Source organism: Monodelphis domestica, chromosome 5 (genome assembly GCF_027887165.1).
Source record: "Monodelphis domestica isolate mMonDom1 chromosome 5, mMonDom1.pri, whole genome shotgun sequence".
NCBI lineage: Eukaryota > Metazoa > Chordata > Mammalia > Didelphimorphia > Didelphidae > Monodelphis > Monodelphis domestica.
In genome coordinates, this window is record NC_077231.1 from 240,655,432 (window position 1) to 240,672,565 (window position 17,134).

The 17,134-nt window shown below is 36.2% G+C and overlaps 1 protein-coding gene across 5 annotated transcripts in view; it reads right to left on the reverse strand.

Annotated features, from left to right (window-relative positions):
• DIP2C (disco interacting protein 2 homolog C) overlaps positions 1-17,134 on the reverse strand; it is a 634,433-nt gene that overhangs the window by 563,721 nt on the left and 53,578 nt on the right. The window lies entirely within an intron of this gene.

Here is a 17,134-nt window from a genome sequence, read left to right on the forward strand (position 1 = left end):
AAAGAAACCTAGAATTGAAGAGATTATTTGTTCCACAAACATCCCAAAGAGCAGAAATGCAAAAGGAATAATGAAACAGGAAAGGACAGTGACAGCAGGAAAGAAAGCAATAGCAGCAGAGAGACCAATAATAAACTTCCTTCTAAACATACAAAAGGAGATAGGTAAAGGTAGAAGCTCTAGGGAAGTAACAATGAAGGGGCAGACATGTACAGAACCTGGCATTACTGCCTGCCTACCAAAAAATTGGTATCTTGTATTGGTTTTAAGGGACTATATTAAAATATGGGAGAATACATGAAAGGGGGAAAGGAAGCAGAAAGGTAGGGAGGAATGAATAAAGTATCAGGGTCAAGTTGAGGGGTAACAAAAAGGAGAAGGTAACCTTTGTGATCTCAGAGGGGAAAGAACCTACAGGGGAATGAGTGAGAAGGATTTTTTTCCTTGAATCTTCCATGAATTTTTCTCTAGTGTAAACAATATACATCTTATTTGATATGATAACAGGGAAATATATATTATGTGATAATATTTGTACAATCTACATAATATTTTCTGCCTTCTTAGGAAGGGTGTAAAGGGGGCATGAAAGAAAAGAATGAGACAGATGGTTGAACATAGTTAATGTGATTTTGTTTCTCTTCAATAAGGATATATATTATCATTTATTACATATTTATAACAAATTTGTTTTTCAAAAGGAAGAGGGAAGGATTGAAAAGGAGTGGAAAAGATGAATACCTTTGAGGGGTTCCACTGATGAATATTTCTATTGGTAAAGAGAGATGAGGACCTTGTTCTCAGAGTGGCTGAGGGGATTTGGTGCTTGGTTTAATTTGGTCTATTCATTGTACCTTAGGAGTAGGGGAAGCTGGAATTTCTGGAAGGCATAAAGCACCTGGAAAAGTGGGAAAAGAATCAGTGGGAGCAGGAACACCTTAAAAAAGGTAAAGATAAAGTAACTTAAGGAACACAGTATTCATAGCAGAAGTGGGGAGAAACTAACTTTTTAAAAAGCAATATTAGAGGCAAATGGATGGAAATATTTACTTAAATTTCAAACCTTTAAATGTGAATGGATTAAACAATATAATAAGACAAAAAAAGTGATAGGTCAGATAAGAAAACAAAACTCTACAATCTGTTGCTTTCAAGAAAATACATTTAAAAATACATACCCAAAATGAAACAGGAGGATATTAATAATGAAGGATAAATTTAAAACTATGTCATCTGCATACCTTTTTTCCAAGACCATTTTGTTCAGCACTTTAAACACTTTGAGCATTTTGCTGAGCAAAATGTTGAACATTTGTCAGTGTACCTCTGCTCAGAGGTCAAAGTGGGCATGGATCAGTAATCCTACTGAATCGCTTAACTACCTCTTTGTGAACTTGGGCAAGTCAATTAACATCTTGATCTCAGGTTTTTCCAATTAGGGGGTTGGACTAAATGATCCCTAAGGCCCCATCTACTTCTAAATCTGTTTCAAAGATACCTAAGTGTGCACTGTCTGAGAGGTCAACCATTCTCTTTGAGATTACTGGCAAAGTCAAAAGTAATCTAGACCTACAAGTAGCACAGAAGCTGCTGTAGCTGGATAAGCAAAAAGCACGTGGGAAAGAAAGTAGCTGAAGGTAGGGTTCTGAGAACAGGACAAATGGGAAGAGTCAGATGCTGACCCTTCTTCAGTTCCCCATAATACAGAAGACCTAAGTAAAGAGTTCATCTGACCTACCACCATCTTAATAATACACAAGAGCTGGCAGCCATGCTACAATGCCTCGTCCTCCTATCTATAAGAGTTTGACCAGGATTTTCCAAAAGAAAACTCACAATCCTTTTCCCAGACAATATTGGGATATACTCTTGCAATTCTCTCTGATTCTGTCATCTACTTGAAACTCACTTCCCAGAAACTAAAATATGACACATTTTGCTTCTTTTCAATCCTCATGAATACTGTTTCTCGAGCTAGTAGATTCTCGAATTGTACAATAATTTACACTAATGTAATTTTCGAGAGTCATTAGGGCTCTTATCCCTATATACAAGTAAGAACCTTAATCAATTAGCAAGAAAATTAGGTTGTAGACCCAAGTATAGGAGATAAGATTCCTCTAATTCCTCAAAGAACCATGTTACAAGTACTTCAGCTCATTAGGAAGGCCTAATTAGAGTCAACAGAAATGGATCCTTATATTAACTTTCTGATTTCATGCAAATATTGTTGAAAGCTGGAATGCAACATGATGGAGGAGACTTTCTTTAATATATCACAATTTAAATTTTGCCCCTTTACTTATAGTCTTGAGTTACTATTTATTCCAGACCTAATTCCTCCACTACTAATATTATGAGTTTCTTCCATTTGAGTTCATTTAGTGGAAGTACTTGGTAGATATCAACACTATCTGCTGAGAAAATGACTGTTACTAGTTCATACTAAAGTCAAAGAAGTGATATGGAATAGTGGCTAGATATTTGGCTTCTATATCAAGAAGACTTAGATTCAATCATGTAACCATGGAAAAATTTTCTTAATCAATTAAATAATTTTTTTTAAAAGAAGACTTAGATTCAAGCCTTGCCTTTCAGACATACTGGATGTGTAACCCTGGTCAAGAAACCTAACCTTTCAGAGTTTATTAATTCTGACCATCTCCATTTCTTCCTTCTCATCTCATCTCCACCCTTTGGAACAACACAAGGGTTCTGAAAGGTAGGCTTTCACCTTATCTAGTCAGGACACAGATCTTCATCATTCAGCCATGCATGTAACCAGGATGCTTACTGTACCCGCATCCTTTTATATGCTGTCTTCCCTTATTAGAAAGTAAGCTCCTCCAGGGCAGAGATTGTCTTGTTTATTAGTGATTACATCACCAGAACCTAGCACTGTACCTGGAACATAGTAAGGGCTTAATAAATGCTTGCTCACTCTAGTAATCTCTCTGCTGTTGGTTAGTATTTCAGGCATGCTCTAAGACTATCAGTTTCAGAGATAGTGCCTAACTACCCTGACAGAGAGGAGTTCCTCCTAAGGGGGCTCCCCTCATTGATAAAATTAAAGATTCCATAAATTGATATCCCTCTGGCTCATCCTGAAAACGACCCGCACCTGAAGAAAATTCTTTGAGTTGCCAGTTTTTTTCTGTATTCCCACTGTTAATATTAAAGGAACACAAATATGCTAATTTCCCTCAAGTTTTCTTTCTTGCAATTTACAAGTCTTTCCTCTTCTGCTCCATGAAAGTGTGAACCAGGGGTTTCACTATACCTCATTGTACACGATGGGCCACTTTACCCAGATTGCATTTCCCAAATCACATCAAAATAAGTTCATTAAATGGAATTACCTTCTTTTTATCTCTGGTAGGAAATCTTCTGGTACCTTAATGTGCACTGCATTGACATTTTAAACACATTATAAGTAAAATAGTGAATATTCCACTATGATTCATGTAATAAAGGAGCTACTTCAGATTTCAATGTAGAGAGCTCATCTTCAAAAGTGAAAATCTGTATCACATTAAAGGCTATGGTGCCCTTAGCCCAAATAAGAGCACTTAGGTAGTTAGCAAAGTCTCCTTGGAGGGAAGGACTTTCATAGAAGTAAACCCAAGGAAAGTGTTCATAAACCATAGCCCTACCTGTCTTTGCCACTTCATCTATACTGAAGACACAAATGGACTTGTAGAAATTGATTTGTTTCCTTTACCTGTTGATAATTAGTGTTTAGTGTGTTACACACATCTTTTTATTATGTAAAAGATTGAAATCATTCTATTCCAATTAACTTTACATCACTGTTACAATGCCTGACAAAGGAGATGTAACTAATACAGATGCCAACTAAGCCATTAACAAAGAAATCAATCCATTATTTCCAAAACTCTTGCCTGAAGGCTAATCCCTCTGACACTAATCTGAAGGGCCCAGCAATCTAATAAACAGCCTTCATTCACTTTCCTGATTGTAGGCACTCACTAGACACTAAATCATTTGAGAGAACAGGTACCCACAAAAAGCTTATCATTGCTATATAAAACTCAGATTCTGTTTTACTTGAAGCCACACTTTTTAATATTTTATAAAAACAAAACTTAATGTCAACTAAATCAAAGTTAAACTTTCCAAAATATTATCCCATAGTTAGTAGCAAATTAATTTTTGGAAATACAGATGCAAGAAACTTAAAAAAAACAGTCAATTACGACTTACTAAGCACCTACTATGTGCTCGAAACCAACTCAACACTAGGTATATAAAGAAAGGCCAAAAACAGCCCTTTCCCTCAAGGAGCTAATACTCTCTGAGGAGACAACATTCAAACAACTATGTATCAATAAGATATAATTAGGAAAATATCAGGTGTAGAGCACTAAGATTAAGGGGGATTGAGAAAGGCTTCTTGCAGAAGGCTGAATTTTAGATGAGCTGAAGGAAGCCAGAGAAGATGCCTAGCAGAGAGGAGGAAAGAAAGCACTGCAGGAATGAGGAAGAGACAGCCACTGAAAATGCCTGGAGTGACATGTAGTATCTGATAGCAGAGAATGGAAATTTAGGAAGGGGCTAGTTTATGAAAAGCTTTAAAAGCCAAACAGATAATTTTGTATTTGATCCTGAAGCTAACAGAAAGCCACTGGAAATTATTGAATAGAGGGTTGATATGGTCAGACTTACTCTTGAGTAAGATGAATTTGACAGCTGAATGGAGGCTATCACAGTGGGAAGAGACCAACGGCAAGCAGGGTAGCAACAATGTAGGTCTAAGGTGATAAGTGATGATACCAAGATGGTGGCAGTGTCAAAGGAGAAAATAGGGCATAAACAAGAGATGTTATGAAGGTAGAAACATTCACATGTGACAATGTTTGGATAGAAGGAGAAGGGTGATAAAGAGTAAGTAGAGGGTGAAACTGATGTTTCAAGCTCTGCTGACTGGAAGAATGGTGGTACTTCCATTAATAATAGCAAAGTTAAGAAGAGAGGAAAATCTGGAGGGAAAGATAATCATTTCAGTTGTAGACATGCTGCATTTCAGGTGTCTACAAGACATCTAGATCAAGATATTTAATTGGCAATTTGAGATGTGAGAGGAGATCAGAGGAGAGGATTAAACAAGTAGTTGAATCAGTTACATAGAGATTATAATTGAAACTATGAGTCAATGAGATTACCATGAAAAATAACAGAGATAAGACCAGAGGGTCAAGGACAAACCCTCGGAAAATATCCACAGTTAGCAAGCATGATGTGAAGATCCAGCTCAGGAGACAGAGAAGGAGTAGTCAAACAGGAAGAAGGAAAATGAGAAGAAAGCAATGCCAGGAAAACCTAGTGAAAAGCAGTAGTAAAGATGGGATTACTGACAGTGTCAAATGGTACAAAAATGTCTAGAAGAGACATGTCCTTTCTAGAAGAAAATGTCCTTTAATCAGGAAAATGCTATTTAATTTCCTCTCTTAACTGTAGTTACTTCAGTTAAGGGAATCATCATGAGTATGATGACACCACAACCTGCTTTGACAATGAAAAAGGAAATACTTCCAGCATGAAACAATTGTCTTTTTAGGATTTGAATTCTAAAGTCAATTCGGTTCTTCACAAAAGTTCAGAAGATATAAATTCAGAAGTCCAGTACTGTAAACAGAGAATGAGCTTGACCATACAAAAACTTTGTTGGTTGACAGAGTGAAAAGAAAAGTATGGTTCTCTGCCAAGTTGTTATTCTTTATGGTCCTTCCTGATAATAAAATTAGTCAAGTTTTCTGGCAATTAGTGAGTTTTACCTAGCAAATTAGAATGCCTCACATTCATTATTCCATAATCCCTTTGCACAACAGAAAAGTGGCATAGTCCTAATGCAACATGTTCCAGCAGACAAAGACCCCATTTCTGGCCACGGGCTGTATACTTTTCAAAGACTTACAGTGACCATGCAGCATCAAGAGGAAGACTTTTACTGACGCTATCCTGACTTTCACCAAAGGTCTTTCAGATGGATCATCTGAAAAGCACTTAGATTGTGGATGCACAATACCTACCTCTATCATTAATTGAAATGACAAAGAATGTCACTACTCCATGTATGCTTTTGGTCAGAAACCCTGGCTTCATGTCCCAGATCCAACATGTCTTAACTGTGACTGTAAATTCACTTTTCAGACCTTCTGCTTCCTCATTTATAGAATCAATATAAATAATATACTACCTCACAGAATTACTGGAAGAAAGGTATTTTGAAAATCAGAAAACTCTGTATGTCTTCAGATGTTTTCAGTCCGCTTGATTTTTTGTGAACCCATTTGGGGTTTTTCTTGGCAAAGATCCTGGAGTGGTTTGACATTTCCTTCTCCAGCTAATTTTACAGGTGAGGAAACTGAAGCAAATATGGTTAAGAGACTTGTCCAAAGTCATCCAGCTAGTAAATATCTGAGATTAGATTTGAACTCATGTCTTCCTGACTCCAGACCTGGCACTCAACACTATCTATTATGCCAGCTGTTTGCTTTTTATAGTATGTTATTATAATGCCCATCTTTATTATTATTGGACACAAGAAAGAAGCAACTACTACTGAGCTTTGCCTGTTGGTGTGGCAACAGAAAATGGAGAAAAGCCAGCCCATCTCATTATTATTATTGTTGTTATTGTTGCTGATAATAACTACTACTACTACAACAACAAAATCTGCTGAGCAGCCAGGGTGTATGGCAGTGTAATTGGCACAATAGGGATTTGACAGCATAGTGGAAACATGCTCCCTGCCCTCAATTTTTAGCAGCAGAGGGGTTGTTTCCACAGAAACCATAAGTTGGACGCCAGAGGAGGAGAAGCCTGTTTGCATGTGGCCTAATATAAAAAGCACCTGAATTTTTGAGCAAAACATAAGCAAAACCTACCTGTTTGGGCAAAGACTTTATTTAAAGGCTCAGGTCAAATTAGTGATTTAGTTGAAAGGAAGAAGAAAGGGAGGAAGGGAGGAAAACAGAGAGAGACAGAGAGACAGAGGAAGAGACAAAGAGAGAGAGATGTCTGTTATCAAATATTCCTTTGTAAAATCAGATGTAGAAAAAAAAATTATATATAGAAGAAGGGAAGAATACCACATTCTTCTGTCAGTGACCAGAAATTTTCCTAGAAAAGTTGTCAAAAGATGATGTTGAAAAAAATAGTCCAACTATCTAAGATACCATCTTTTATCAGCAGAGATTCCAAAAGATGGAACATACTTTTTCCCCCCTAATGGACAGGATGCACAACTTTTAATTTCACTTTCTGATTTTGGAGACACTGTAAAGACATTTCATTTGACTCATTCAGAGACTGTGTTAATTCCCAGACTATATTAGCAACATTTATCATGGCAAATACAATGCCATTATTTATTCCTCACTTCTACTTGGAAAACTCCATCCTTGGTTGTAAGTTAAACCAAGAATCAAGAATAAATGGTCCATTTCCATAAAAGGTATCATTAAACCCTCTGTTTGTCTGAGGTACATTGGTCAGTTAGCAAGATGACTTTGCAGAGGAAACATTCTATGATTTTTTCCAAGTTGAGGTCTAATTAGATTAATGGTAGTCATCCATTGAGGGAGCTTTGCTTGTTGTTTACTTTAACACAGAATTGGAAAGCACCACGGAGGCCCTAATCTAACCATACACAAGATACGAATACTTCCTGCACTATCTCTATTAAGTGGCCATTTAGCCTACACTTTTAAGACAGAGAGAATTCTCCATCCTAAATTTGCAAGTCATCTAATCTATTTCTTAGATAATATCAAACTGAAGGCTGACTCCTTGTATCTTCCTTGCACTCATCCTGGTTCTATCCCAAGAATTCAAACTGAACAAACCAAGTCATTCTTTTCTGATGATTCTCCTTTAAATACTTGAAAGTTGGAAGACAAGTGATGAACTTCCTGGAGACAGTAAGATGTTCTATCTTCTCACTTATTTGGTATTTGAATTTCTTCTTAATCATTTTTGTTCATTGCTTCCCAGGACAGAGATAATTTTTCTCCAGAGAGGAAACAGAAGCAAAATAGGACTGGTAGAAGTCTAAAGTTTCTTTAGGATTCAGTATCATGATCTCCCCATTTACCTCCAATTGGGACTTCATCCTTCTTCTGCAACACTTTGGCACAATTAGTAAGCCAGTTCTTTTTACTGTATTTAACATTTGCCAAAACCCCCACTTATCCTAGGTTTTAAAAAGCTCCCTACACTATCCTTAGAGTCACTTACCAGCTCTTATATGAGAGAGACCATCATTATTTCTTCTTGCCCCGTGATTCAGAAAGCCGAATCCTATTCTCTGCCACTATCATCTTAGGCAGCTGCTAACTTTTTCCTAGCCTGTTTTTCTCTTCCAAAGTACCTCTTTTCAGTCAAGAGCAGTGATGAATATAGTGGTCTTTTGTGTTCTAGGATAACAAGGCTGATATTGCTATCCATCTGTGGGTGAAAAGAACAAGACATGACCAACAGTCCATTCCACACCTAAAGACAGCTGCTAATTGATGGGCCTGTCACTGTTTGTGGTTCTGTCTTTTAGTCTTGAAGTTCTGACTGATGTCTTCCCTCAAAATGAGCCCTTCCCGTTTCAGATTGTTTCACTTGCAGGAAGAGAAGGCTGGCCACTTACTAATGTTTCTTAGCATTCCACTAATATCCAATGCTGTCTGCTTGCTCAGAGGGTGTCTGGCCAGTCAGTAGTGACCTGCTTCATCTCACCATAATACAACTGTCTACATATTTCACTGTGCTTTATTTGTCCTATAGTAACTACAAATTAATGTCAGTGTTTCTGTGTCCAGGCATTTGTGGACATGGATTATATTCCTGGATGCCATTATCTAATTATGTATAAATTAAATTATCCATCTAAATCAATCTCCCAATATAGGCTCTACACAGAGCCTAGTACAGTGCCTTTCCTACCATCATCATCATCACTTGTTGAATAAATGAATAGTGCCTGAAGTTTGCAAGTAGTTGTTGACATAGTAGCATTGAACAAGGACTAGGAAGGACCTCAGAGACCATCTAGCTCAATCTGTTTGTTTTATTGATGAGGAAAATGAGACCCAGGAAGATTAAGTAGTTTGCCCAAGATCATAGGACATTAATAAACATCAGAGACAAAATTTGAACCCAGTACTCTAGACTCCCGATTCAGCGCACTAGACCACATGAACACATGCTTACACTTTTCATCAAATGCCACCTTTAACACAAGCCCTTTCCAAATATCCTCAGCTGTTAGTGCTATTTCTTCAAACTGATCTTGAATCTATTTTATACTTATTCTATAAATATCTATATGTGTACTGATTTCTTTTATAATTACATTGTAAACTCCCTGGGGATAGAAGTAACTATTTTTGTCCTTTCTTGGTATGCCCAGAACCAAGAATAGTACCTGGCACATAGTAGCTTCATAATAAATGCTTGTTTGATTTATTGATATAAAAATATTAAAATGTTATGGTTAACCCATGGATCACTCTGGGCTTGAAAAATATATCTGAATGGTAGAGACAGGGTCAAATAGACTCAATATTATTACCTGTCTTTGATATAACTAAATATTCAATATTTAAATATAATAGATAGGTGGTACAGTGGATAGAGTATTGGAGTTGGGAAGATCTGAGTTTAATCTTAACTCAAACATTTACTATCTATACTATGCTGGGTAAGTCACTTAATCCACTCAGCCTCAGTTTTCTCATCTAGAAAATGGAGATAATAGTTCTCACCTGGAGGGTTGTGAACCTCACAGGGATCCCATATGGGATAACATATATTAAATGCTTTGCAAATCTTAACATGCCATATAAATTCTAACTTATTATTATTTGATGGCAAAATTCTACCTTCTGAAATAGCACTGAAAGATAACTTGGATCATTGGTATTACTGAGGAAAAACCTAGGTACATATAGTTGTGTACACAACTTACTGTCTTGTAGAACATCTCCTTTCTGTTTGTAGGTTGTTGTTTTTTCAAACATATTTCAGTAAACTAAAACCCTAGAGAAAAAGCACAGCATTTAAGTACCTACTGAAAACCAAGAGGCATGCCCAGCAGTGGTAATAAATATTAAATTCCAAACTGACTGTTGAGACGGGAGGGAGGAGGAAAGAAGAGAATAGAAAAGACAGGGACAGCTAAACTGTCAGCAATATGGAATATCAAAGCTAAAGCTGATTCAAGACAGCTGCATCAGCTGCTATAGAACCACTGAGCCAAAACAGAGTTACCTTACACTTCTGGTAATACTGGAGTGGGGACACATTTGAAGCAGAGGAGAAAATGTGAACTAGTGATGACCCCTGGTTTCCTGTGCTATTAGTTAGTATGGATGCAGTTTACACGCTGTGTTATAAATAAAATAACCTATTTTTCTGAAAAACTACTTTTTTTTTAATTTATAGGATCATAGAGCTATAAGGGAACTTAGTAACCATCTATTTTAGCCCCATCGTTTTATAGATAAAGGAACTGCTGCCCAAAAGGTTTAATGAATTGCCTAAGGTTACTGGAGTATGAAAATGTCAGAAATGGGATTGGAACCTTTGTCTTCTAACTTCAAGATATACTCTGAAGTTTTATCTCTGGCTAACCCAAAGAGGAAAAAATAAGGAATATTATAATATATGTGTGTGTGTGTATGTATACAAACTATATATATGTATGTATATATAGGAACATACATGTATAGTACATACATATCCAAGGACCTTTCAGGATAAGAGAAGATTAGGAAGATTACATCTAGTTCAGTCCCTCAGGATCCTTAGGCAACATTTCATTCCTTGAAGTTTGCTGGCTCTACACCCAACATGCTTCATTTGGTTCTACGTAATCAACAAAGAATCCAGTTTAAAGAAGGATGGTCATTCAAGCAGTGCAAAGATCTGTTTTCTATTCCTGGGTTTGAAAGAAACTCACTCTGTGACCTTGAAGAAGTTACTGCCTTTTCCTGTGCTCAAAACAAGAGCAACAATGTCTTGTCTACAAAGTTCTTAAAATGAGATTGAACCCTTTGGCTACAAATGATGGATCTTGTGTGCTTAGTTTATCAGAGTTGGTTTTTTAAGAGTCTCTGATTCTTATACTGTTTCTGATTTCTTAAGGCACAGCCTGGTATAGTAGAAAGAGTACAAGATATAGAATTGAGAAAATTCTGAGTTCAGATCCCACACCTGATAGACTGCTTTGGTGAGCAAGTTATTTCCCTCTTTCTTAGTCTTACTTTCCTCATCTGTAAAATGGAGATAGTGAGGCTACAGTTATCACAAGAATCAAATGGGTCTACAAAGTACATAAAAAACATTGTGGACTTTAAAAGCAGTTCTGGATGTGAATGCCAGCTTCGATACTTGGAGCCCTATTTAAATTAGTGTTTATTTTCTTTCCTTTTCACCAGCTGAAAGTTTGGAAGACATTCCTGATAATAACAAGTTGACCATCAAATCTTGTATAAGAGTTTCTCATGGTATTATAAGGGACTAGTATTTTTAACTTTGTTTCAGACTAGATTAGGTCAAAATTCATCTAGGTGACATTATTAATTCTATTAATAATTATCCTACTAGTTAATCCTATTAATCTACTTTTAAGTACTGCTTCTAAGAGCACAGCAGTGCTTTCTGATGGGGGCATGGTGGGGTGGAGGGGAGGATTTTCTCAAATACATATGCACATTCAGTCTTTTCATGTCTGTGCTATTTACTTCCAGAGAAATGCTCTGGAGCCCAGTGGGAAATAAAGGATTTTATTGATACGTGCAAATAGTATTTGACAATGTAAAAACCTTTGGTAAGTACGACTAAGGAAAAAAAAAAACATTTTCTCTCTTCTGCTCATTTTAAGAGAACCTGGCTTTTTTTTTTTTAACCACAATATTGTACCTTGTCATTTCACAGTTGTCTGCCTCTCTCCATGATGGGAATATACCAGACGAGGTTTCTTCCCATGCCAGTAAACTTTGGCAGGGCATAAGTCTGGAGCAAATGTCCAAATACCAAACTAAATGGCTGCCAATTTAATTCTAAAAACAACTCTCTAGGACTTCCACAAAATAGAAGAAGGTGAGTAAGCTTGTAGCTCTAACAAATATGGTAACCAGTACAACCACCTTTAAATATCATGTTTCTTTTAGATTTCTTTACGTACCACAACTGGAATAAAACCAAGCATAGTTAAAGCTTTTAGACCTCAGATGTACCAAGACATTCACTATGAGAACATTCATATACACAGACCCACACCCTTTCCCAAATTATACAATTAACATATGTAATGCCACTGGAAATGATACAAAAATCCTTTCTGTGTTCTTATATTCATCTGAATAGAGGGACCTTCCAGGGTCGAGGCACTTGTCTTCTCCAAATCACTGAGAGTATTCAAGAGGCTTTAACTTGAGCCTGGAATCTATATAAGTTCTATTTCGCCATACAGAACTGACATAGTCCTCCAGAAGAGGGGGGAAGGAAATACAAAATGAGACTATATTTAGAAGCAGACTTTGAAAAGAATGGCATCACTTTCAGTGCCCTCCCATTTACTGCACTAGTGTCAGGAGCAATGTTCTGATCTTTAACTTTGTGAAATCTCAAAAATGCATTTATGCTATCTTAAGAAATGAACAAATATAAGGATATTATACATGTGAAAATTCTGGCATGTAATTAAACAACAAGAATCCTTTTCCTGTATTAAATAATAGTTTTAATCCAATTTACTGACTAGTGAATTATGAATGGTATGGGAAATAATGTGTTCCCTAGAAGGGTTTCCCTAAAGAATAGGAGCAAGTAGGGAAGAATTCAAAAAAGGAGGGACTGGAGAAGAAAAATAATTTTCCTTCAAATTAGGATTTAAAACTAGATCAGTCCTTAAAAATCATCAAGCCCATCAAGAGTAGAAAAGACCTGAATTCAAATTCTGCCTCAGACACTTACTAACCAGGTTTCATGACTGGGCAAGTCACTTAACCTTCTACTATACCAAAATTTTCTCCCATCCTCCTTTTTCACTTCTTGAGTTCTTAATATTCAATGATTTTAGTTCTTCTAATTCCTATTTGTACTTAGAATTAAAATAACAGGATTAGAATCTATAATGAAAAAGAGTTACTACCATGGCTCAGAAACAAAAATTACAGGCTGTAGCTATTCTAAAAAGGTCAGAAATATGAAGAATCATTGTTAAAGGTTGAAAAGGAAACACTGAGGCATTTCTTCCCAAATGTGCTCAAATATTGCCTTGACAAAAAAAAAAAAGACAGAGTAGGCACCTAAGGATACAAAGCTATACAAAACAAAGTTTGTCAGAGAGTGAAGACAGAGGCAGTATGGTTCAATGCTGGGCTGAATGAAGTGGAAGGAATGTTGTAAAATGTGTTTCCATGAATTATTAATCTCAGCTAGCTTTCGCCTACCATTCCCAAGAAATGATATAATTTTAGCGTTTCTATGTTTGAATAAGTCAATTGTCTTCTCCTCTCTGGAAGGAAAGAAACATGCTCATAAACAAATTATAGACTGCCTAATAGTATTAAATGAATCACAGACCATGTTAGATGACTTTTAGAGAGGAAAAAAATCTTCTCTTACAAAGCCAAGATACCTACACTTTTTACACGTGGGCATTTTAGTTTCTTATGTCTGTCAACAAGATAACCCAAAGACCGTCTGCTTGCAAAGTTTTCCTCCAGGCCTTGTCTTTAACTTTAGAAAAGTTCAAGATCTTTTCCTTCCTTGTGCCCAACCCTCACCCCTAACTCTGCATGTGAACCCATCTTTCCCTAACCATATATCTGTTTGGGAATGTTATTGGGGAGTTGTAACAGCCTATTGTGGATTCGATTTTGCAATTCTCCTTGACCTTCAAAAAATATGCTACATGGTACATACACAGCTATGAAAAATTAATGTGGACATGTTCTCCTTGTTCTCAAAATTGTTTGAAAATTTATATTATATTCTGAGATAACTTGAGATATTCTGATGAAATGCAAGTAAAACAAGGACCAGAGATAGCTACTATGGGTTCTACAACACTAGGGTGAGGGAACCCAAGGAGTAGAACTCGGATATTCCCACCACTTTCAGAAAGTCTTCTTGCTCTAAAAAACTTACAATCATAACTAATAGAAGATATGACAAGAGGCAACCTAATCAACCTAACAATATCACCAGATGGAGTCTTTTATTGTGGAATTTCCCCCAAAACTGGATATAGTCACTACCCTCACCTCTGGAGTAATGATTTTTTTTTTAAACCTCACCTTCTGTCTTAGAATAAATAGGAAGTGTCAATTCTAAAGTAGAAAAGCAGTAAGGACTAGGCAATTGGGGCTTAGTGACTTGTCCAACCTCACACAGCTAGGAAGTGCCTGAAGCCAGATTTGAACCCATGTCCTCCCAACTCCAGGCTGGTGCTCTATCCACTGTACTATCTAGCTGCCCCAATGACTTCTTTCTGAAGCAATATATACAACTACTTTGGCTCTTAGTACTTCCTAGTGTAAAGATTAAAATCTTTGATACCATAGTGATGACTGACTGGAAACACACTGAGGAAGAATGATTATGTCCGGACTATAAGAGATCTGAGTTATGATTCAATTAGTGAACCTCAATGTGGTGTCAATGGGCCAATAGCACTCAGGACAGTGATACTTGTGCCCCATTTAGAGATTTCAATCTTCTCAAAGGTCAATACCTTATGTCCACACTTCCCCCTGGAAAGGAATCAGACTGAGATAAAAGGTCTCATCCTAGAGCTTCTTCAATTACATTGATCCAGTTATTCCTAGTCATAATCTTATTCATAATGTCTACTTAAAACCCTGGTTCATTCTAGTTACTCTTTTTTCTACATCCACTTGGAAAGATAGAGTTTTAAAATACTAGATCACCTGTCCCCAGCTGCTGGTGATTTGTTTATAATTAATCATCTATGTTAAATAGTTGATACATGAAAGAAAAGCAAAAACAATCCCTATGCTCAAGGAACTGGCATTTTAATGGGAAAGATAACACAAAACACACACACATACACATATGATACATATAATAAAAGCAAGCAGCTGAGAGTAAAAGGAGGGAATCATCTGCTGCAAGAGACAGCATCCAAGCTGAGTTGTGAAGAAAGGCAAGAACAGCATTTACTATCTCATGATCTTATTTGATTCTCTTGACGACTCTATGATACAAGTTAAGCATGTAATACATTACCCCTGAAAGTTGGTGAAAAAAGATGACTTGCCCAAGACCATAAAGCTAGTTGGCAGCAAAACTGAAGTCAAGTTCTAGTCTTCTGATTCCAAGTTCAGAACTTCCTGTGACTCACACTTTCTCCTTTTAAGAGCCAGTAACAATTTGCTACCATTAAAGTCTTAACTATTACTTGCTTGATCCTAATGGGGACATCAGTAAAGGAATTCTGAAGTCCCAAAGTCTACCATCAACCAGACTCACCTTCCCATGGATAATCTGTACTATCTTCTTATGTTACCTGCTTTGGTCTTCAATGCCTTCTAGCCCACATCTTCCCAACCATTTTTGCTGATCTACCCCAACAACTCTCCACAATATACTAATGTGATGTGACTTTTTGAAAAAAACAATAACAACAACAAAAGCAAACTGCAGCACACTAGAGTGGAGAGTTAGAATCTGAGCTTGAACCTTGACTCTACCATTAACAAAATTTTGCAAGTCACCTTTGTGCTCTAAGATTTTCATCTGTACAATAAAGACTAGATGGTCTCTTGAGTGCCCTCTAGTTCTGTATTTTTGATATTTAAATCACTGGGACACTGAGCATCTGTAAGACACTATAAGAACTTCCAAAGAGATTTGAAGGAATCTTCTAAAAAAGTTGATGGTCACATAAAATGCCTTATTGCTCTAGCATAAGCTCTACTATCTATAATCTTCACACTATGCATGTTAATGTAATTTAATTTAGAGCGTTCAATAAATGATGTTGAGAGTGTTGCAAAGTGCCCCATCCTTCTGTGGTCACAATTATCCAAATAACATAAACCATTATATGAATTTATCATATTAAACCAACTGAGGAAAAAAAACAGAGGACCAAACAGATAATTTGAGTTAAAATTTCAAGTCAACAAGATCATTGCATTTCAGAACAATGATTGAGAAGAGTCCTTAGCAATCTCATAATTGAACTCCCTCATTTTACAGATAAGGGTAGTAGGAAATATAGTGATGCAGTGACTTGACTAAAGTCACAAAAGCTTCAGATCTAGGGTTTCTTACTTCCACTATGCCATACCACATTTCATATAGTTCTAAATTGTACTGGCATAGAGATTAAGAAAATAATTTTTATCCCAATTCAAAGGCAAGCTTTGAAATAAGAAAAAAATGAAAGAAAAAGAGATTGAAAGTCCTAAAGTTTTGATTCTGCCATTATTTAAACTATGTTCCCCCAAATAACTAAAATTTTAGATATAAACAACATTTTGCCTTTAAAAATAAATAAAATTATTTTCTTTCAGAATGAGTTATAGTTTTTAAGGATTGAATGACTTCATTTTTGGTACACTGGAAATATTCATTTCTATTTGAAAATATGCATAAATTGTATAAATGGAAACTAATATATAACTCCATTAAAGCAAAATAACAAAGAACCAATGTTTCTCCTATTTAGAATATCTAGTAATTTTGTGAGAGAAAGATCTGTGATGTTGGTGTTGATAATACAAATATGGGGGAAAGTGGAATTTGATATGATAGTGTAACTAGAAAATACTCCTAAACTAGCATTGGTTCTATCATTAATTTTTTTTAGCAAGCTGTCATGTTACCACTCCTGGTCTCAATTTTCTTATCAGCAAAATGAATACTTTAAAAGAGATGATCTCCAACACTTCTTCCAGTTCTCCACCCTAAGACTCTATAAGCACCTGGTATGTAGGTATAATTCAAATATCCACTGAATAATTTAATCAAAAAAGTTATCAGATCATTAAGAAAAAATCCAAATCAGCAACTAAATAATCCTCTTTTTAAGTGAAAGACAGATGGCATCTGGCAGCAAGTCATTCCATATTATAGTAAATGCAAG